Source organism: Bactrocera tryoni, chromosome 3, assembly GCF_016617805.1.
Source record: "Bactrocera tryoni isolate S06 chromosome 3, CSIRO_BtryS06_freeze2, whole genome shotgun sequence".
NCBI classification, from domain to species: Eukaryota; Metazoa; Arthropoda; class Insecta; order Diptera; family Tephritidae; genus Bactrocera; species Bactrocera tryoni.
In genome coordinates this window covers 25,176,098-25,199,007 of record NC_052501.1, presented here as the reverse complement: position 1 = coordinate 25,199,007, position 22,910 = coordinate 25,176,098, and the positions used below count along the sequence as shown (strand labels likewise).

The window sequence follows — 22,910 nt, the reverse complement described above, 5'->3', positions numbered from 1 at the left end:
CTTTTTCATTCACCATTCTACCATCACTCAAAATTCAACATTTTTGTTTATTAACATACCCATTCAACCACAAGTGAGTTTCATCGCTGAACAAAATTTTCTTGTCAAAATCACCGATCCCGGGCAATCTCGTTTTGGCCCAATTTACCGAACGAGTGTCGAGCTTGATGGTCATTCGTTTTAAATTCTTGTACGAGTGAGATTTTGTAAGCCTGCAAACCAATATCCTTCCGCAATACCATATCTTCCGTAAAGTGAATGGGCACAGCTGCAATTGTTGCGCGCAAATGGCGTATGGACTCCTTCGGGTCTTTGATACTCTACTCCACAGCAGCAACAGCGTTTTTGGAGCACACTGTACGGCGTCCCTGAGGATGTGCAATATCCACTAGAGTAAACGTGGTGCGAAACCGATCCATGTTTGCTCGAATTATCGATTCTGCCAAGCGATTATATAGACCGAATATTGGACACAGCGTGCGTTAACAAAATTACTTTGCCGTGTTTTCCGGCCCACTCTGGTGGTTTTTCGATCAATGCATGTTTCAAATTGATCATATTTTGTCAGTAGCGATTATTATTAATAGTTTCACCACCTTTTAGAAGCTTATGATATACAAAACCTTTCTGATCCCACCAAACACAGAGTATTGCCGAATCGATCTGTTTTTTGCAGTGGATGTGGATGGGTGTCCTGGGTTAACCCATAACTTTTCCTGTTTAGGATTCTTAAAATAAATCCATTTTTCATTTTCACACTTTTGGATCTTTCCCATACTTTCAAAGGATCTGAAATTTTTTGTTTCACAGCATTGAACATGGCTGCCATTCGCTTCTGATTCAAAGTACATATCATCTTCACCCAATATTGTTTGCAGTTCGGCGTTCTTAAACTTTTTTTTGGTGGTCTTCCACGTTCTTTATTTCTTACAACAAAATCATTATCTCTGAATTAATGACTGTAAGGTTATTGTACCATGCCATGGAACCACTAACTGTTTCAAATTTTTTGCAAGGTATTCACATACATACTTATTAGCACATACCTTAATGTAGAGTATATTAACGCCATTAGATAAATATTTTTTAATAAAAACTGGCATTTGCTAGATAAACCCAAGCAAAATAAACAAACATGACGTCCTTCTACTATAACAATAACACATAATATCTAAAGCAATTGCATTTCTGCGTATGCAATCTTTCTAAAAGGGCACTGAAGCTAAGCTCCTTTAATAGCAACGGAATAACGGGTTACGCACCAGCTTAATAAGCCCCCTGTGAATTATAGTTGAAAGCCGACGGATTAAGTGACTCACATTTTTCACACTTATATAATCTATATTCATTTATGTATACATATGTATAAACTCTTATCACTTAATTAGTCTGGAACGCGTTGCAAATTCTCTCTGTCTACTAATGGGTTTGGGAACACTAATTTTGAGATTTAGATTGCATTAAAGGGTATTAGCCGCTTGCAAGTCAGAAAAAACGCATTTTTTGAAGAGGCATTTTATTTTATAAATAAAGATGAATAAATGAATAAAGTAACATATAATCTTTAATGTCATTTAATACCCGTTTTGGGAAATTTTAGATTCCCTTTAGCTCGTGGGCGATCCTCTAGGAGCACCTCCAATAAAAGGTGTCTGACGACGAGGATTTTTTTGCTTTAAAATATCCTAAATCCAAAAACCATAAAAATTTATTATTATAATAGCCTGAATACTGGTAATACTCGGAGGATTAGTAAAAATTTGGTTTTTTTGACAAAATAATGGTGCTCTCTATTAAAAAAAGTATTTTGTATGAAAAAATTTACATTCAGAGTGGCTTAAAAATTCGAAATCATTGTCACAATCTTATTCCTTCGATCATTACTTAACAAATACATATATCTAGGGTCGTGTGAAAACTGTAAGCCCAAATTTTACTTGAAATGAAATTTTAGGCAAACGCGCTTAAAGATTTGCGAGCCGATTATAAAAGTAAAATATTCTTAAAATAAGTTCATATCTTCGAAAAAATCGGAGTCGGAGAATATTTTCAAATACCGGATTTTCCAATAGGGATGATATAATTTCTAAGTGTACGTTGGGCAATTTTTAATATGTCATGATTTGTTATTTTTTTCTTTTTTTTTTTCTTTACGATTGCAATTTTTCCTGCGCTTCTACCATTTTATGGTCATGGTAATCGTCCACATGTGCTCGCTATTCGTTGAATTGTTGAAAATTTCGAGCGCACATTTTTTTTACATAATGTTCAAGTGCCAATAAAACAAAGAACCCCTCGAAGCAATGCAAATATTGCTGCCTTTCAGACAAGTGTTGCTGAAGACCGCAATTGGTCGATTCCAAAACGTTCTCAAGAACTGGGACTGTCTCAAGACAGAACCTGCCGGATTTTGAGAAAGCATATAGGCTTGCATCCGTATAAAATTGTTCACATTCAAGAACTGAAGCCACTGGACAACCGTAAACGTCGTGAACTTACTGATTTTGATTGGAACAACTTGAAAACGATACAATTTTTTTTAATAAAATAATCTTCACCGATGAGGCTCACTTTCATCTGAGTGGTGCATTAAATAAACAAAACTGTTGATTCTGGTGCGAAGAAAATCCACAAATTATTCATTAACAATCATTCCATTCATCTAAATTGACAGTTTGGTGCGGTTTTTGGTTTGGTGGTTTGGTGACACCGTTACTCTCAATGAAGAGCGGTTTAGATCGATGATAAACAATTTTTTGATCTTGAGAACTTCTGGTTTCAACCTGACGGAGTTACGTTCTATACAGCACGTGCAACAACCGAATTATTGCAAGAAAAGTTTAGAGATTCGATTATTTCAAGAAATTGTTACATAGAATGGCCTTCAAGAAAATGTAATTTAAAGCCATTAGACTACTTCTTGTGGGAATATTTGAAGTCATTGGTCTTTAACAGTACACCAGACTCTATTCAAGCTTTAGAAGTCAATATTGAAAGTGATATTTATGACACACGACTTGATTTAGTGGAAAAAGTACTTGATAATTCAGTTCATCGAATTCGCTTCTGCAAAAAAAGTCGTGAAGGTCATTTGATTAATGTTATATTCAGAACTTAATTGTACTTCGCAATAAATATATATATAATATTAGTGTGTTTTTTATCATATCAATGCTATTGGAAAGCCCTGTATATGTAAATTTGCTTCGATTCAGGCCTTGGAGCAAAAAATTCCGCGTGTCATTTTCCAGTCGGAATGCTCGAACGATTCATCGAAAATTGGACCCAACGAATGGACCATCTGATACGTAAACGCCTTCAACATTTGAAAGAGATAATATCCAAAAAATAAATGTCAAAGGATGTTCTTTGAATGATAATAAATATTCCCCATTAAATTTGAATTTTTTGTGCTTTTTTTAAGCAGGGAACCTCGATTGGATCGCACTTTACATATATCGGGTGATTTTTTAAGAGCTTGATAACTTAAAAAAAAAAAAAAACGCATAAAATTTGCAAAATCTCATCGGTTCTTTATTTGAAACGTTAGATTGGTTCATGACATTTACTTTTTGAAGATAATTTCATTTAAATGTTGACCGCGGCTGCGTCTTAGGTGGTCCATTCGGAAAGTCAATTTTGGGCAACTTTTTCGAGCATTTCGGCCGGAATAGCCCGAATTTCTTCGGAAATGTTGTCTTCAAAGCTGGAATAGTTGCTGGCTTATTTCTGTAGACTTTAGACTTGACGTAGCCCCACAAAAATAGTCTAAAGGCGTTAAATCGCATGATCTTGGTGGCCAACTTACGGGTCCATTTCTTGAGATGAATTGTTCTCCGAAGTTTTCCCTCAAAATGGCCATAGAATCATGAGCTGTGTGGCATGTAGCGCCATCTTGTTGAAACCACATGTCAACCAAGTTCAGTTCTTCCATTTTTGGCAACAAAAAGTTTGTTAGCATCTTGGTTGACATGTGGTTTCAATAAGATGGCGCTACATGCCACACAGCTCGCGATTCTATGGCCATTTTGAGGGAAAACTTCGGAGAACAATTCATCTCAAGAAATGGACCCGTAAGTTGGCCACCAAGATCATGCGATTTAACGCCTTTAGACTATTTTTTGTGGGGCTACGTCAAGTCTAAAGTCTACAGAAATGTCAAAGGATGTTCTTTGAATGATAATAAATATTCCTTTGAATGATAATAAATATTCCCCATTAAATTTGAATTTTTTGTGCTTTTTTTAATCAGAGAACCTCGATTGGATCGCACTTTACATATATTTTTATTTACCTAAGATTTGAGTAATATTTACTTTCCTGCTTTGCTTAATGCCTCAGCTATACCTAATTACTAAGCTGCCAATTAAAGTATTACAGATAATATTAAAAAAAATATTTGAAGCAAACTGAATTTAATATGTATGTAGTAAGGCAGTATTTTTTCAGAAGTTAAAGATATGCAATAGTGTTATCGATTTATTGATCACTTTTCTAATGTACAGTAATAAATTTGTATACATATTAGGCTGTTTTTTATTTTATTTTTTAACTATTAATTTTTTTCAGTCCCGTCACAAAATTTCCTTCGATAAAAAATCACGATTGTAGTGTATTTTTTATGGAAAATTTTTACATGCCTTGGACCAGTTCTTAATGTTAATATTAATTTTTAGGGTATTTCCAAGGAAATTTCGTGACGGGTCTGAAAAAAACTAATAGTTAAAAAAGAAACACCCTAATATATATGTATGGTTTTTCACACATCGATCATTGTCAATGCTGCCGGATATATTGGCCCAAGAGCTAGGCTTGCCTTCGACCGCCTAAAAGTATGCAGAAATCGAAAGCTGACGATCAATGTGTTTGTAAATGATTGATGTTCAATAAGGCCACATATACATACGTATACGTATCAAAAGTACAAGGAAATAAAAAATATGCCGTTGCTATAGTATTTCCAATCAACTAACTGTACTCGCATTCTTAATATTCTTATTTTCTATAACTATATTGGCGCTCTATTGCTACTAATATACATTTGTTATATACAAATATACATATGTATGTCCATCCATACATAAGTATATGCATTTTATTATATACATTTATGTGTATATATGTATATTTATTCCACCATTGTTGACAGTTTGCACTTTGTTTTGACGTACTATATAACTGTCAATATCAACTAGGATCCAATAAAGAAATGATGAGTGTTTTGACATTCATGAGCATTCAATGTAGTCATCAATTAATAGCGTACAAAAACAAAACAAAATCATAATAAAATATAGTAGAGCTTGTGCAACGATTAGTATATGTATATTTATATGTTAATTTGTACGAGGCTGGTTCATGAAGGTGTGATTTAAAATAATATAGTCTTGGTATGACCTTTTTATTGTGAACTTGAGCTATTTAAATCTTTCTCTCTACAATCGAGTTGACCTCTCTTAACACATTAGTCGCAAATTTTTCCTTCAGATTTGTTGAGTAGTGTTATCGATTGAGTAAAAATAATCGAACAAGAAGAAATTTATTTTATAAATTTTAAAGAAATTTATAAACTATAAAATATCGATTAAGTCGAAAGTAATCGGAAACAGAAACTTGCCAGTGCAATTATGGTCCAGATTATGACAAGAAAGTACCCGAAAGATATAAATAAAACCCAAATATTTAATTATTCATCAATATTTGTTTTGTCGCCTTCAAAGTAATCCCCACCAGATGTAATACTCGAAAAACTTTTCATAAGCAGTTTTTGGGATGGCCTTCAGCTCATTCAGCGAATTTTGTTTTATCTCTTCGATCGACTGAAGACGGGTTCCAGAAGCGGCAATTTCAGTTTGTAAAACAAGAAAAAATCACACGGATCCAAACCTGGCTAATACGGTGATTGATCGATGGAAGTCATTGCGTTTTTCGGCTTTAAATTCGGTCACAATCGTGGCTCGATCGATGGTGCATTATCATCCTGTAAAATCCACACTAAAATTCACTCTTTCACAACTCCGGCCGTTTTCGACTGATGTCCTCAATACCGCCAAATATAACTGCTTATTGATCGTCTGCCCCTCCGGAACAAATTCATGATGCACCAAACCACGAATATCGAACATAAGCAATGAGCATCATCTCGATTTTTGAACGGCTTTGGCGTGGTTTTTCGGGTTTCGGCTTTTTTTCCCACCATTCCTACGATTGTTGAATTGTTTGCATGTCAAACTCATAAACCTATTTTCATTGACAGTTACATATAATGCTCTCCATGAATGTCGGACCGGAATTCGCACGATCAAGCATGTCCAAAGAGATCTGTTTACGGTACTCTTTCTGAAAACAATTCAGCTTTATCGGTACGAGTCATGCAAGAACACATTTCATACCCAAAATATCCATCAAAATCATTCGAACGAACACGCGAGAGATGCTGAGCTCTCTTGCCATCTCTCTAACACTTGTATGGTGGTTTCAAGCACCATATCCTTCAATTTTCTGATATTTTCATCAGTTGAAGAGGTCGAAGCTCGTCCAGAACAAGGCATATCTTCAACGATCTCTCGACTGTCTTTGAAGGCTTTGTATAAGTCGTAGGCTTGCGTTTTTGATAAAATTGAATCACTGTAAGCCCTTTCCAACTTACGCAACGATTCCGCACACGAAATTTTGGTTAGAAATACAAAATTTGAGTTAAATTCTATGTTCGAAAGTTTTATCCATTGTAAAAATCGCAACGCACTAATGAGGTGTTCCCACTTAAGCAACCGCTGTAAACAAACTGGTTGACTGATCGCAAGATTATTTGGCATAGTAATTAAGAACAGTCCTACCAACTTAGCAAAATATCATATAGCTGTGGAAATTAATTATAATTTCCGGTTGCTTTTTGTCACAAGTAGAAATATATTTTTATAGGGTCTTTATCGTTTCCTTCTGGGTGTTACAAACTTCGCGGCAAACATATTATAATATGAGCTGAAATGCAAATTTAATCGATTAATACATTTTTTCGGAAATCTGAAAAGTCACCTCTTCAAACCAACCTCGTACTTATGTACATCCATAACTGTGCTTAGCTACATACATACATATGAATGTATATACACCATCGTATAAACTATTAACTTTTCTGTATATGCAATGAACAGCCGCCGAAGCTGAACAGCTGTCAGTCAGCTGCTTGCCATAGTTGACAGTTGCTCTTTGTTGCCGATATATCACTCGGATTTGATGCTGCTGCTATCAACCACCAGCGCTTTTGTTCAATACGCACGCACTTCGCTCCCACAGTTATTGATCGTGAAAAAGTTTCTATGAAAAAATAGTATTTCACCAATGACAAGGAAAGAAACAACAATACTGTTGCTTAGTGTGCGCGAAAATAGAAGTGTGTTTGTGTGTGTAAAGTGGTTATCAGCTGCTCTTATCAACACCAGGCAGCAGCAGCATCATACGCGCGGATTAATATCATTTGGCTTAGTTTATTTACATGTGTACTTAGCATATCCAATGCAAACAGGAAGTAGGCGACTGCTTGGGACCACACTGTGACTTAAAAGTATACATACATACAAACATATGTAAATGTTGGCGAATGCAGAGCAGCTTGGAATGTGCGCCGAAAGTACACTTGTTTGCAGCTTATATATACACATTTGTATATAAAGAAAAAATTGTACTTGCCGTCGTTATCTAAAATAACTGTTGTTTATTTTGTGTTCACAAAAAAATAAATTAAAATTACAACAATGTTCAAAACTAATTAATTAATTGAAAAATACATTTTCCCATCTTTATGATTATGCCTTCTTTATGACCGCGTGTGTGCTTGGTCTATTCCGCCGCTTCTATGGCCAGCTATTTAAGTGCCGACGCCAAGCTGCGCCAATTCTCAGTTCGATTTCGCGCAAGCAACCCGTTAACATCCAAAACGATCGCAATTTTCATACTCACACACACACAAAGAAGCATACAATTTATTATATTTTTTAAGTGTTTTGTGCATTAGATTGCCTTTAAAAAAAAGCGGCAAAATTGAGTGTCCAAGTGCAACGTCAAAGGTTCCCTCCGTTTATTGTATTAGCTTAACGGAAGGAGTGGGCGAAGTGAAACGCGGCAAAACGGCGAAACGCAGCAAAAGTTTTACCACCATGTTTAAAGCACGTCTAAAGCCGAGTCATACGCCGGAAATTGAGGTATCGCTTATTAATACATATGTACATATGTATATACAGTTGTAAATACTTAAATTTTGAAGGGTATAAAATATTACATATCCTTGTGGATAAACTTATTATACAGGGTGTCCCAAAATTAACGAAATTCCTTTTCGCTGTTTGGCGCCAATTGGAGATTCCAACTGTTGCCAGGTTCTTCTACACCTGGTCTTTCCAACGGAGTGAGATCCTTCCTCTGTCAGAGTTCATTCAGAAGAGCATCCATCCAGCGAAGCAGCTGTCCCTTAATTCCCTGAACTATGTCAATGTCGTCGTATATCTCGTACAGCGCATCGTTCCATCGAATGCAATATTCGCCCTTGCCAATACCCAAAGGACCATAAATCTTTCGCAGACCCTTTCTCTAGAAAACTCGTAACGTCGACTCATCAGATGTTATCATCGTCCATGCCATTGCACCAGGACGGGAATAATGAGTGACTTATAGAGTTTGGTTTTTGTTCGTCGAGAGAGGACTTTACTTCTCAATTGCCTAGTCCGAAGTAGCACTTGTTGGCAAGAAATATTCTGCCTTGGATTTCGAGGCTGACGTTGTTGTTGGTGTTGATGCTGGTTTCAAGATAGATGAAGTTATCTATGGCTTCAAAGTTATTACTAGGAATCGCCTTGTCTAAAGCCTCGTTTGGTATCGAACGGCTCGGACAGATCAGGCGATCCTGACGGAGCTTTTAGTGTTGCTCAACGTCAGTTTACACAGCCGAATTAGTTTTGCGGGGATACCAAATTCATGCATCGAATTCGCACAACTTCACAAATAAAACGTCGAGTGGTGTTAAATCGCACGATATTGGACGTCACGCCACTGGCTCACGAAGCCAGATAATGCACTCACTAAAAGTTTTCTTAATTGTTTTGTTGGTTGTATGGCACGTAGGACCGCCTTGCTGGAACCAAAGGTTGTCCACCTCCAATTCAATTCTATCAACATCCTCCAATTCAGGCACGTCAAAATCCTTAGTCATGGATTTACAACGGTTCCTATAACTGTAACATTATAGCCGATTTCATTTTGAAGAAATATGGACCAATGATTTCCTCCGTCCATAGAGCACAACAAGAGGGGACTCATTGAAGATGTAGCGGCGTCTCAACAACGACTTGTGGTCTATTATCAATCTAAATGCGACAATTTTGTTTATTAACGTACCCATTCAAACAAAAGTGAGCTTTATCCCTAAACAGAATTTTCTTGTGAAAATCGGGATCATTGGCCATCTGGTTTTAGACACGATTTGCAGACGTTATTCCGAAGTAAGGCTGTTCATTCTGAATTGGCAAACCTGAGCATGAATAAAGCTCAAGGTGTCAAGAAGACTGACTCCAAACAAACTTTTGCCTCATTGAAAACACATATCTAAATCAAACATCCATTATATAGTTCCCTCGATAGTCTGAGACCCGAAACAGACCCGTTAAAATTCTTAAAATTAGTGGGAAAATGTTTTCTACTGCTACAAAAAGCACATCTGTATAAATATCTACACATATGTATAAAGTATATAGAACTAGTTTTTATTGAATGGCACAGAGTTGAGACCTTGAGCAATTTTCTTATAAGAAATTGTGTAGCAGTAGAATAGAAAGAGTTGAATCACTTTAATGCGGTATACTATACTGCTTTCTTCTATTCATTTCCCTTCGATAATATTCTTTTGGTTTCTATCTTCTTTATATATGTATAAAAATTATTTGTCACGTTGTTTGTCCGCGATGGACTCCTAAACTACTGAACCGATTTTAGTAAATCCAGTTCGAACCAAATTAGAAGATGGGATAGTAAAAACAATTTATAAATAAAAAATACAGTGAAAGCTCCATTAAATGGATGCTCGCTCTATTAATTCTTTGTCCGGTGTGAACTCATAAACTATTGAACCGATTTTAGTAGAAGTTAGCACAATGTGTTCAGTGTTATCCAACTTAAAAGATAGGATAGTATATATCTCAATTATGTTAAAAGCAAAATAATTCATAAATGCTCTACAAACCTCTGTCCCTATTGGCAGAAAAAGTTAATAAATGGAACAGTCGTTTATCAAGTTTCTCTTCATGCAAAATTATTCGCTATAGTGGGGAATAGACGGATGATCAGAACTATAAAGACAGAGGAGTTTGTTTACTTATAACACGCCAGATTCCAATTACTAAAGCCAGCCATTAAAAAATAATGCATCTCTTGTCAAAAAAAGAATTAGAATTGGTCTAATGACGGCCACATTACTATATTTGATTTAGTCCCAGTTCTTCTAAGTATTGTTTTGCAATTGTAGCAGACCATATACGCTTTATTTATTCGTTTTTCAATGTTAATCTTTCAATTCAGTTTGGTATCGATTTCAACCCCAAGGTATTCTGCTGTGGAGGACACATGAATTGTTGTATCACTGAGTGAAAAAAGATTGAATTGCGGCATTTTTTGTTGTACTCGTGAAAATCATCAGTTCCGTTTTGCTAGGGTTAACTCATAGTCCGTTGTTCGCGGTGTAAGGTGTAGGTGTAACCTTCTTACTTACCGCTTACCATAACCTCAGTGATTCTGATTTGAATTGCTGAGCCTCAGTGATTTTGATGAACATTGCGACAAAGTAAGTGCAAGTGATATTTCAAAAACATATGTTTTGCTAAATTGTTCTTAATTTCTATGCCAAATATGAGCTCGATCTGTCAGCCAGTTTGTTTATACCAGCTGCTTAGGTCTATACGCATTAGTAGTGGGTTGCTATTTTTACGATGGATAAAAATGTAGAATAAAGAGTTTCTCTCATATTTTGTATTTCTAACCAAATTTCGTGTGCGGAATCGTTGCGAATGTTGGAAAAGGCTTATCGTGATTCAGATTTATCAAAAACACACAAGCCTACTAGTGATACAAAGCCTTCAAAGGTGGTCCAGAGATCGTTGAAGACATGCGTCGTTTTGGGCGGACTTCGACCTCTGCAACTGATGAAAATATTAAAAAAGCGAAGGATATGGTGCTTGAAAATCGACATCTCTGTCCGTTCAAATGATTTTTGTGGATATTTTGGATATGAAATGCCTTCGACTCGTCCCGATAAAGCTGATTTTGTTTCAAAAAGAGTACGATTGTGACCGATTTTAAAGTAAAAAACGCAGTGAATGAATACCATCGATTAAACACCGTCTTCAACAGATTTGGCTACGTGAGAATTTTTCTTTTTCCCCAAGCTGAAATTGCCGCTCCGTGAAACCCGTTTTCACAGATCGAAGAACAAAATTCGTTGAAGGAGCTCCCGAAAAGTGTCTCGAGGACTGGAAAAATTGTTGGCATAAGTGTATTACATCTGATAGAGATTTATTTGAGGGCGACAACCTAAATATTGATGAATAATTAAATATTTTGCATTTTATTTACTATTTCCGGATACATTTTTGTTAGAATGTATATTGTAACTTTAAGGGACTATTCTGGTCTAGAAGCATGAATTTCAGGTAATTTTTAAAGTGTCGTAAAAAAAGGCAATTAATATTTTTACTATCCATTTTTTTTATTAGTTATTTGTTAATTTTAGAAGAGTACAGAAAAAAATTAAAAACTAAAAAAAGTAAAAAATTTCAAAAATCGAACTGGGGGTCTCTAAAAATTTCCACGTGACCATACCCATGATTTCAACCCTCCTAGTTATCTAAAACCAAAAAAAAAGATTATTAATCTCGAATAATGTCGAAATGGCCGGAACTACGGGAAAGTGGAAAACAATTTTTCCCAAAATGGCGGCTGCCTGAAAAAAAAGTTTTTTTGGATCACTTTTTCTGACTATTTCGAAATTTTTAAAAATAACAAAAATAAAAATTTGGAGATGGGGCTAGTTCCAACCATAGACAAGCCTATAAAGAAGACTCTATAAAAATTTCAAGTACATCGGTCCAGTAGAACCTGAGAAATCGTGGGTATCGTTCCGAAAAAGTCAGTTTTGAGAAAAACGCGTTTAAAGTTTAGGAGACAATTCTAGTGAACACAGACGCCACGTCACAAAATCGGATGTATCTCCGAAAATAAGTCGAATTTTTAAAAATCCTTCCAAGGTCATATTTCTAAAAGTCTAAACTTTCAAGATATGCAAAAAAAATCGATTTTTTCAAAATCCTGGACAAAAATACTCCCTTAACTGCGCATAAATTTTAAAGGAGTGGTTATATGGAAAACATCATTAAAACCTTTTTGTTCTAGAAAATATAATTTATAATGCGAAATATAAAAAATATCTGTTATATACATAAATAAAGAAATATGATCTAGGAATGCTTAAAATTGGGAACAAAAATTTATATTGGATCCTTTTTTTAGGACAAAAACTTAAATTTCAGAAGGCGTTCAGCCATCAGTTTATTTTATCTATGTCAACTGATTTATTTATCTAAGCACAATTTCAGATATTTTGTGAAAATAATTACATACATACGTACGTTTGCCTACTTTACGTCAAATCTCTTTCAGTAGTGTGACATATGCGCGTTCTCTGTCATAAAATGAGTGATTGCAAGCTGTTAAATGGACTTGATGAGCTTAATTGATGAGTCCCATGATTACTTGTGCTCAATCATGAGAAAGTCATAAATATATATTTAATTTGTCTTAATCAAACAAACATTGATGTGCACTTATGGTCAAAGTAAAAAAAGCCGTCGGTGTGTGTGTGTTTGTATATGTTTTTGTGTGATTTGTTTTGGGTCAATATAAAAATTTGTTTGAAAATTCTATTGCCACTAAGATTTCCACTTATCTACGCAATACATACATACTTGCACTATATTTATATACAATTAAACGCTTGCCTAGAGTAATACACTCGTCCCTCTGCGCACTCTACTGCTGCTTTGCCCCAAATGCTGGCCAAAAAATGTCTGTTTCTACAAAAACAATTAATATACTTTATTTACCTATATTCTATTTTAGCCGCCAAACGCCATTGAGGGGGGTGTCCCTTCAACATTTCATTTTCTCTTCTCTGCAACTTTGCTGCTAACAACAACACAAAATTATTCCAAAACGAAATTCTACAAAAGCAATAAATTAAAAGACAACAACAACAGATTTCGGCATAAATGACTTTGAATTGAAAATTTTAATTTGCGCACAAAAGACAAAAACAACCAGAAAAATTGAAAATCACCACGCCAAGTCACCACACAAAAAAGCAACAAAAACATAAGTCACAAATCATGCAGCAAAATGACCCTTCGAACAGGCGCAACAGTAGCCTCAAGCTTCCAAACAAAACCACCGTCGTCAGCACAGCGACAACAACCACAGCGATGTCGGATAGTACCGCCGCCAGAAAGGGTAGCAACGCGTCGTCGTGTACAACCGTTATTACGACCAGCAGCGCAACCACGGCTCAGCAACATATCATTTACAATCACCATACGATCAGCGCGCTCATACGTGGACTCCATAATACCGGCATACGAGATGTAAACACCATGCACTTGCCATTGGTCGATGAGTCGGGCGAAGAGACGACAGCGCTGAGCTCGGTAACCAGCGCATTGGATCATTCGAACTCGACACCGAATTCGTTACTCTCCTCGCCCAGGTTGAAATCGGAAATGACACCGCATTCGTCATTGCCCCGGCTGATCATCAATATCGAGTCGGCCGATGATACCGGCGGTGGTGGTGGTGTTGTCGGCACACCTGGCAATTACACGGCGCGTTCGCTTTCGCCAACCGACGAACTGGAGTTGGCCAAACAAAATGGCACCGGCCTACCGCTCAGTCCTGGCGCACGTCGTTTCAGTCAATTCAATTTTGCGCTTCGTCGTTTCTCGCACGTACACAATCCAGCGGTAGTACTTGGGAAATCCCTGAAATTAAATATTTTCTAAAAATATCGTTTGTGATTAATGTATACCAAGCTCTCGCGCAACCTATTGTCTTTAATTACATCCGATACGCACGCGCTTTGTTGCTTTAACCCTGCTAACTCACTGTCTACCCTCTCTGTACGCCGTTTCAAAAGCTCACTCTCTTGCAACTTCATTGCTTCATGTCTTACAACTACTCTCTACTCCTAAACCATCAGCTGCTCTACTCATTTTCCGCTTTGCCTTGTTTGGTCCCAAAATAAGCTCACTGCAATCTCTTACTGATTTCCACCGTTTGTTGCGCATATTCTTACTGGCCTCTTCGTTTTTTTCCACGTTTTAAATTCTAACTCTCTGAAGCTCACAACTAATCTCTGCTCGCTCTGCCTACACGCTGTCCTCTCTCACTGACAAGGTTATTAATGCGCGTTTGTTGTTTGCTTTGCTTTTATTACTACTTCCTTTTTGTTGGTTTTCACCACCTCCTACAACTAAATCTTCTAGTCACGCGCAATCACTCAGCAATATGCTTGCCTAAACTACCTTGTTTCCAGCCCCATGCCCTCTCTCCTGTGCGACCGCTAAAGTGTTGTGTTGTAGTTCAAACTCTTTTTATCCATTTGCGTCTATTTTTACCCATTTATCCTTTAACTTTTATTTTTCTGCATGTTTTGCTCTCACACACAACTGGGTCCATCGTTCGTTTGTCTGGGCTCATCATCGTTTTAGCTATCGTTAATATACTAAACGCTCATACATATAGCTTGTTGTTCGCTGTTGCATGCAACATTGGCTGGTTAGTTGGTTGCTGCTTCTGCGGCTTTCCCATGCTTTGATCTCTTGTTGAAGTTATAAATAGCCGGCGGCGGTTGGAGTCAACAAGGTGAGTTCCATGTGAATAGTTCAACTAAGAATTTTCAGTTAGTTTCACAGTCACATAAATTTAACAGTTATATTGATTAAGTATTCCTAAAAAAATACAAAAAAAGATTATGGAATTATATTAAGAACGTAAATAAAATTTGCTGTTAACTAAAGTTTAGGCGATTAGGTCGATCTAAAGTTCCGAAAAAATGTCTCGGTTTGACAATTTATTTTCATAAAAGAACTAGGTTTGGATCAATCAGTATGGCTGGTATTAGTTATAGTAATCCGATGTTCCCTTTTTGGGAAGAATTATATCTCCAAAACTGAGGGACTAGTTCGCGTATATATAGACAGACGGGCATGACCAAATCGAGTTCAGGATCTCACACCTAACAGGTTAGGTTGGGTTAAGAGGTCGATCCTAACAGGGACCTCACTTGAGCGGCTTAGAACGCCGGTCCGTTGTATTATTGAGAACTTCTATACAAGGTACTTTCCAAAGTAAACAGGAATGAATTTGAATCTAGCGCCTGGTGGCGCCATCTGTATGTCGACTGGTGCGTTAGAATCTGCTATTTTTATTGAGTATTGATTGGAAGTGAAGTTATTGCGTTTTAAGTGTCAGTATGTTTGTGTTATCGGTGCGAAAATGAGTTTCGAACAAAAAGCCAACATTAAATTTTATTTTAAAATTGGCAAAACTTTTACCGAAACGTTTCAATTGATGAAACTAGTTTATGGCGATGATTGCCTATCCCGTGGCAGAGTACACGAGTGGTTTCAATGTTTTCAAAGTGGTCGTGAGGACATAAATGACGATCAACATGTGGGCCAATCAAAATCCGCGATCACCGGAAATTCCATCGAAACTGTGCGTGAATTCATCAAAAATCAGCCGAAATCATCATTGATATTCATGGAAATGGAATTGAACATCTCCAAAAGGTGTGTGCACGGTTTGTTCCGCACAAATTGACTGACGACCAAAATTTGCTCAGAATCCAATATTCGATTCGACGCTTGTGGCCGATTATTTGACCAAAAATCACATTTTAACCATTAACCACTCCCCGTATTCACCTGATATCGCACCATGCGACTTCTTCCATTCCGGAAAAATGCATTTGCCCTTGAAAGGAAAGCATTATGCAGACGTAGAGGCCATTCTAAAGGCTTGCACCGACATACTGGCGGCCAACAAGCTAAAACACTCGTTCGACATGGTTTTTGACCGTGAAAAGAGCTGTATTGAAGCAGAAGGAGACTATTTTGAATAAAATAAATTGATTTTGCCGAAAGAACCATTTGTTCTGTTTTTTTTAAGTCCTGTTTACTTTGGAACGTACTGTATAATAGGTCATAGGAACTTTAGAAATCGACAAAGTGTTTTGAGCCTAACACAAATTCGTTGAAACGGTTAATGTCTGTTTCGGCTACGTCTCCTGGTTCGCTGAAGTTAAAACTGCCGAGGTGTTGCAACAACAGTCTTACAAAGGTTGCATAATGGAGGGGAAAATGCCTCAATGTTTCTACCTCACCTTCTTTCATACAACTTTGACGACGACGTGCTCAAAGCCAGTATTGCCCTGTATCTTCTAAGTTGCTAACGGTATTAATTTTCGTCTTATTAGAAACATAAAGTATTTTCTTTCGTTATTTTGTTGCTGAAATGAATATTTTCTACTTTACAATAAAAGGTTAAATTAATTGTCTTATTATTTAACTGAAAAATTACCATTTCTAGTTCAAATGTCCGTTATTTTTCTATTATATTGTATTTCTACAATGTCTCTTTACGCAAATTCCGCTTAATTAGAAAAGATAATAATTGTTTCAATGAAAGCACCTTAATTTAGTCAATTAATAGATTTCGAAAATTTGTTAATTAACACAATTAAGAGAGTGAGAAGAGTTTTTTTATTTTACTTTCATTCAGTCAATTAGTAGATTGTGAAAATTGATTCAATTAAGGGTTTGTCAGGTATTTTATTTTAATTTTAACTAAATTTAGTCAATTAGTACTATATTAAAAATTGTTAATTGACTCAATTTAGGGGATACCAGAATCGGATTGCAAAAACGTGTTAATTGACTCAATTAAGTGGCTGTAGAAGCGTTTTTTTAATTTTACCTTAATTTATTCAGTTCGTAGATTTCTAAAAATTGTTAATTGACTCAATTAAGTGGCTGTAGAAGCGCCTTTTGTAATTTTATCTTAATTTATTCAGTTCGTAGATTGTTAAAAATTGTTAATCGACTCAATTAAAAGGTTGTCAGAAGTGTCTTATTTCATTTTACCTTAATTTAGTCAATTAGTAGATCGAAAAATTTTTAATTGATTAAATTAAGAGCTTGTCAGAAGCGCTTTAATTTAGTCAAATATTAGATTGCAAAATATTGTTATTTGACTTAATTAAGTGATTGTCAGAAACGCCTTTTTTATTTTATTTTTCAACTAGTACAATCCGAATAATCGTTTATTGATGCAATTTGGACGTCGCTAGAAACGCCTATAATCGTACTTGAAGAAATTACTGTTTTTTATTGGTGTAGATTACATATATAACTCTTAGTTAGTTCAGAGGGGCATCAATTAAATGACATTAGCTCGATCAATTATTCGATTGTACTTATTAATTTGGCGTGCGTTGTATTCTAGCATCAATGTAATGTGGCATAATGTAACTTCGTTCGTACTTTTTCTTAGCGAATAGTTTATGTTTCTTCAGATTTGTTTTACTGTTTTACAAGAAAAGACAAAGACTCTTATGACCACCAACTTACATTGTTGTTGTGCAGGGCGATGAAAAGTACAATGCGGGTATTCACCAAGAGCGACTAAAGTGTGATGCAGCTAAATTAACTGCTGCTCGTTTGTTGACTTTTAATTGAAAAGAAATTAAGAGAAAATAAGCAAATTAAGCACTTTTTGCTTCAAAGTATGACACAGCAATTTATCGGCACTGTCCAAATATCACCTGCATATTACAAATACATGTGTATATATATGTATATATGTGTAAATGACTGTAGCCACTATGCTATTTTTGGCACGTGTTGGTGAATACCATTGATCGATGCAGTTTAATGATCCCTCAATGTAGTAGCATCATAAAAACGCTTACAAACATAGTGTATGTAACGATATAAGGGTTTGTATGTATATTTGTACTTAATATATACAGCAACAGTAAGCAACAATCATGGTGTTTTTTGCGCTCAACATGTTGCCAAGTTCACAGCGTTGTAAGTTAGGGATTTGTGCGGCTGCGGTTTATCTGATGGCTGCACGATCTCGTTACCGCTGCTGTGCTATGCGCTGCTCCGCGGCTGACAATGAACCGAACTTGTCCACAAAAAAATAATCAAAGCAACAATTCTGTGCTATTTCTTAGTAAATTATAAATTATATATGAATTTTTTAGTAAATTGCTTAAAAATTTGATATGAATTGATTAAAATTTGTTGCATAGCGTAAAAGTGCTACACTAACAAAGCTCACATACGTATGTGGTATATAAATCATGTCACATGAATTTCATAATACGCATCGAAGTTTTTTTTAGTATAAGTGGTTGATCTTAAACCGCATACCAAATAAAATGTCTCAACATTTTGACACTTCGTTCAACAAATTTTTGTTCTGCATATTTTTACTTTGTCGTCATAACTAAGGGGGAGGTTTGATGGATCAGCGAGTGATGAATTTTTTGAATAACTCTAAAGGTAAGAGTTTCAAAACAACACGAAATCTGTCAAACTTTCAAAAAGCTACGTCATTGTCAGACGCTGGAAACATAATTTCTGAAAATTCTAATTTTATGCAAAAGTATAAAAAAATAGTAAATTCTGTGGCAGCGAAGCTATAAGACCTTTCACAATTAAAGAAGTTCCAAGATAAGTACTTAATTATAATCGGTCCGTTCGTATGACAGCTATATGCTAAAGTGATTCGAGTGATATAACTATATAGGTTGCAGCGTTACCCTAGACAATAAATCGGAAGATATTTCGTCAAATGGAACATTTTTCCATACAATCACTTGATTTCGGTCGTTCTTAAATAGAAAGTGACGTGTACAAAGATTCAGATCGAAATCTTAGAAAATAAGGGAACTAGTGCCTAGTCCAAGTAAGTTTCTAAAATATTGGCACCTTTTAAGCAATAATTTCATTGGTTTAAAACATTCGTTAAAAGAAACTTAACGCACGATTTTGCGAAAAATTATTGTTTAAAATTGAACGTCTCGCCTTAAGCGGCGTCTCATTTCAAAGTATCAGAGAGACTGATATTATATCTTATCATGTATGAAATATATTGATTAAGACCAAAAACTACAATAATATTTGCCTAAAAGAGAGATTGGAAAGTGAAGTTTAAGCCGATAACCTGTAACATCACTCAAACTGTCGCTGCTTGGCTGAAATGCTGGTAAACTTTTGAATATAAAATTGTTGAAAAAGTATTGCTCTTAAAGTTACAGCTTTCCGAGAGCATCAGACAGAATATTCATGTGCATTTCAGACATAAAAAGACCTTTCATCAAATATATCGGCACTTCGGAGGCACGCTTCACCTTCAGCCAAAAATTAGATATAAAAGTTGGTTTATTAAGAATCGCTGACTTCTTCAGCTACCCTCGTACCAAACCGACATTCTTTTTGTTATTTGCGTCACTCCTTTCTGCTTGGTTACTTTTAATGCAGTTATTTGTGGAGTTGCTCCTCTGATTTTATTGCACTTAATGGCATTCATGCATCCTTACCAAAAATTAAAAATAAGTTAAAAAATTTTTATTTAAAGTAAGGCGATTAAAAAGTTCACAAATTTGTAAAATACATTACATTTTTGCACTTGCGGCTTTGGAAAATTTTGAGGGGATTTTCTGGTCTAGACGCCTAACTTAAAGCATTTTTCAAACTAAGATAGACACAATGAAAAAAAATTTCTATTCAGTTTATTATATGATTTTTATTAAAATTTAAAGAATACAAATAAAATTGAAAAAAATAAATCAATAAAAACAATAAAAACAACAGCAAAAAATCTTCGGACCACAGGTCAGTCGACTGGGAACTGCTTCCTGGTTATCATGCTTCCAACCCTTGTAGTGTCTAAAACAAACCAATAGAAAAATCCTTTTAAAGAAATATTTTTGAATATCAAAACAAAAAAATGTGAAGCATTTTGCGAGTTTTGCAAATAGGTATGATATGATTTTTAAGTCTCGTTTTGGCCATTTTTAATATCCCATCATCTGTAATTTTTTTCATTGTATTCAATAATGTTTACAATTTCATAATGGAGAGATAAACACAAGAACAACGTTTACAAATTATTCAATTTTATTATCAAAATAATTGTTCTTCAATTGCCACTTTTCGTGCGATACAGCGATTTCGAGCACACATTTCCTCTATGTTCAAGTGCCAATAAGCCAAAGAGCCACTGGAAGTAAAGGAAATATTGCTCCCGTCAAGCAAATGTTACTGAAGACCGCAATTTGTCGATTCTAAAACATTCGCAAGTATTGAGGCTGTCTGAAACCGCAACCGAACGGATTTTGTGAAAGGATTTGGGCTTGCATCAGTATAAAATTGTTCTCACTCAAGAATTCAAGCCAATGAACCACCGTAAACATCGTGAATTTACTGATTTCGCCTTGGAACAACTTGAAATCGTTAACGATTTTTATAAGAAAATCATCTTCTCCGATAAGGCTCACTTTCATCTGAGTGGTGCGGTAAATAAACAATACTGTCGATTCTGGTACGAAGAAAATCCAAAAATTTATTATGAAAAACCATTACATTCAGCCAAATTGACAGTTTGGTGTGGTTTTTGGTCTGGCGGAATCATCGGTCCGTACTTCTTTCGAAATGAAGTTGGTGACATCTTTGCTGCCAATGGATATACCGCTCTCCAACGATGATAACCACCTTTTTATGGCCGCAATTGGAAGAAGTTGATCTGGACAACATCTGGTTCCAACAAGACGGTGCTACGTGCCACACAGCAGGTGAAACAACTGAATTATTGCGACCAAAGTTTGAAGATTCGATTATTTCAATTAATTGTGATTTTGAATGGCCTCCAAGAAGTTGAGATTTATTACCTTTAGACTACTTCTTGTGGAGTTATTTGAAGTCATTGATCTTTAGCAATAAACCAGACTCTCTTCAAGCTTTAGAAGACAATATTGAACGTGCTATTCATGACACACGACTTGATTTAGTTGAAAAAGCACCCGAAAATTGGGTTCATCGAATTCTTTGCTACAAAAGAAGTTATGTATATAAAAAACAATTGAATTTCGTTAACAATAAGTGTGATTTTATTTTAAGAAGTCATATCATTCTTATTGGAAAACCCTGTACAAATGCACCGTTGGGCATAAAATTTTTAACGTGTCTGTTTTCAATAATAATGGGTTGTCAAAAAAGTCTTGCGGTATTTTTATTGAAATTGAAATGAATTTTTGACGACTCATGCCCAGCTCTTGACCGATGCTACGGCTGCTACTATGCCGGTCTCTTTCGACCAATTCAGCGATTTTATCGCAATTTTCGACGACAGGCCATCCGGAGCGTGGCGCATCTTCGACCACCTCTACACCAGAACGAAAACGTTGAAACCATCGTTGTGCGGTGGAAATGGAAACTGTATCGGGTCCATAAACTGCACAAATTTTATTGGCGGCTTGAGATGCATTTTGCCTTTATTTAGTAGTACTGTAAAATATGCCGTATTTTTCTTTATTTTGCTCCATGTTTGCGACGCTATTCACGAACGACTTAAAAGAAACGACAATTCAAACACGTGTTAGCGCGTGAAATGAGCTTTCCAAAAGGACCCGATTTTTTCAGCGCCAACTAGCGAAAATACCGCAAGATTTTTGACAACCTATTATATGCAATTTTTTTCCTCAATAACGTACGTTAATGGTTAGTTTTATTCAGCTAAATTTTTGTTTAATTTTACCCTTTAATTTTTATTCATATTTTTGATTAAATTTTGTTTTTTTTTTATTTTTTATTTATTTTTATTTTTTTATATTTTTATTTATAATTTTATTTTATGTTTTATTTTATTTATTATTTTTATCTCTTTCGTCATTGGTTTGTCATTTGCTCTCACCGGTTATTGTGATATTTTGTTGTAATAATTAATTACTTAATATTTAATTCATAAATATGAAATTGTTTGAAATAAATTCCCATTTTTTCGTTCATTTAGGGGGTCAATAATTGCGGCGAAATAGGTTATTGGCATTAGCTGCAGCGTTGGTGCCTCGCCACCGGCGCTAATAATTAATTAAATTTTTTACCATTTTTGTTTTCTTAACACTCGCGTAAATTCATTGTCTGGCATTTTGATTTACGTTGGGAAACAATTTCGGCTTTGTAGATCAAATACAGAAGGAACACTTAATTGATAAAAATATATATATACATATATATTGTGCCGGCAGTTATTATGATTATTTTTTTTATTTCTAATTTTTGTTTTTTTTGAATTTGGTTTTTTTATTTTATTATTTTTTTTTTAATTTAATTTTATTTTTTTTCATTTAATATTTTTATTATTTTAAATTTTTAGCTTGGTTCTTTCATTGTAAGTTTTTGTTTTAACTTTCACTTTTTATTTTATTTTTGTTTTTGTTATACTCGTCATTGCACATCTGTATGATTTTTTTAATTATTGTAAATTTTTTATATTAATTTCATAATACTCGTTTTGAATGAATATGAACTTCAGCGGCGGTGCTGTCAATCAAAGCAAAAAGTGCCGCTTCCAATATTTTAGCACACACAAACAAACAATTTTTTCTTAGAATTCAATGAACTTGCCTTATTTATTAAATTATATATTTCTCCCATAAAATATTTCAAGTTTTATTGTAGTTCGGAGCATTTTTAAAAATATTTCCAAAAATATTCCGAACAGTACTTTTATGTTTATTTTATTTATTA

General features: G+C 35.2%; 1 protein-coding gene across 6 annotated transcripts in view; it reads left to right on the top strand.

Annotated features, from left to right (window-relative positions):
• Window positions 1-22,910, top strand: part of LOC120772210 (kinase D-interacting substrate of 220 kDa B) — a 92,622-nt gene that overhangs the window by 22,377 nt on the left and 47,335 nt on the right. Inside the window, exon 1 of one of the 6 annotated variants that reach the window (XM_040100689.1) lies at window positions 8,177-8,201. The exons of the other annotated variants lie outside the window; for them this stretch is intronic. The gene's annotated coding sequence lies outside the window, so the exon portion shown is untranslated. Of the gene's footprint in view, window positions 1-8,176; window positions 8,202-22,910 lie in introns of those variants that run through there. 6 annotated transcript variants of the gene reach the window in all.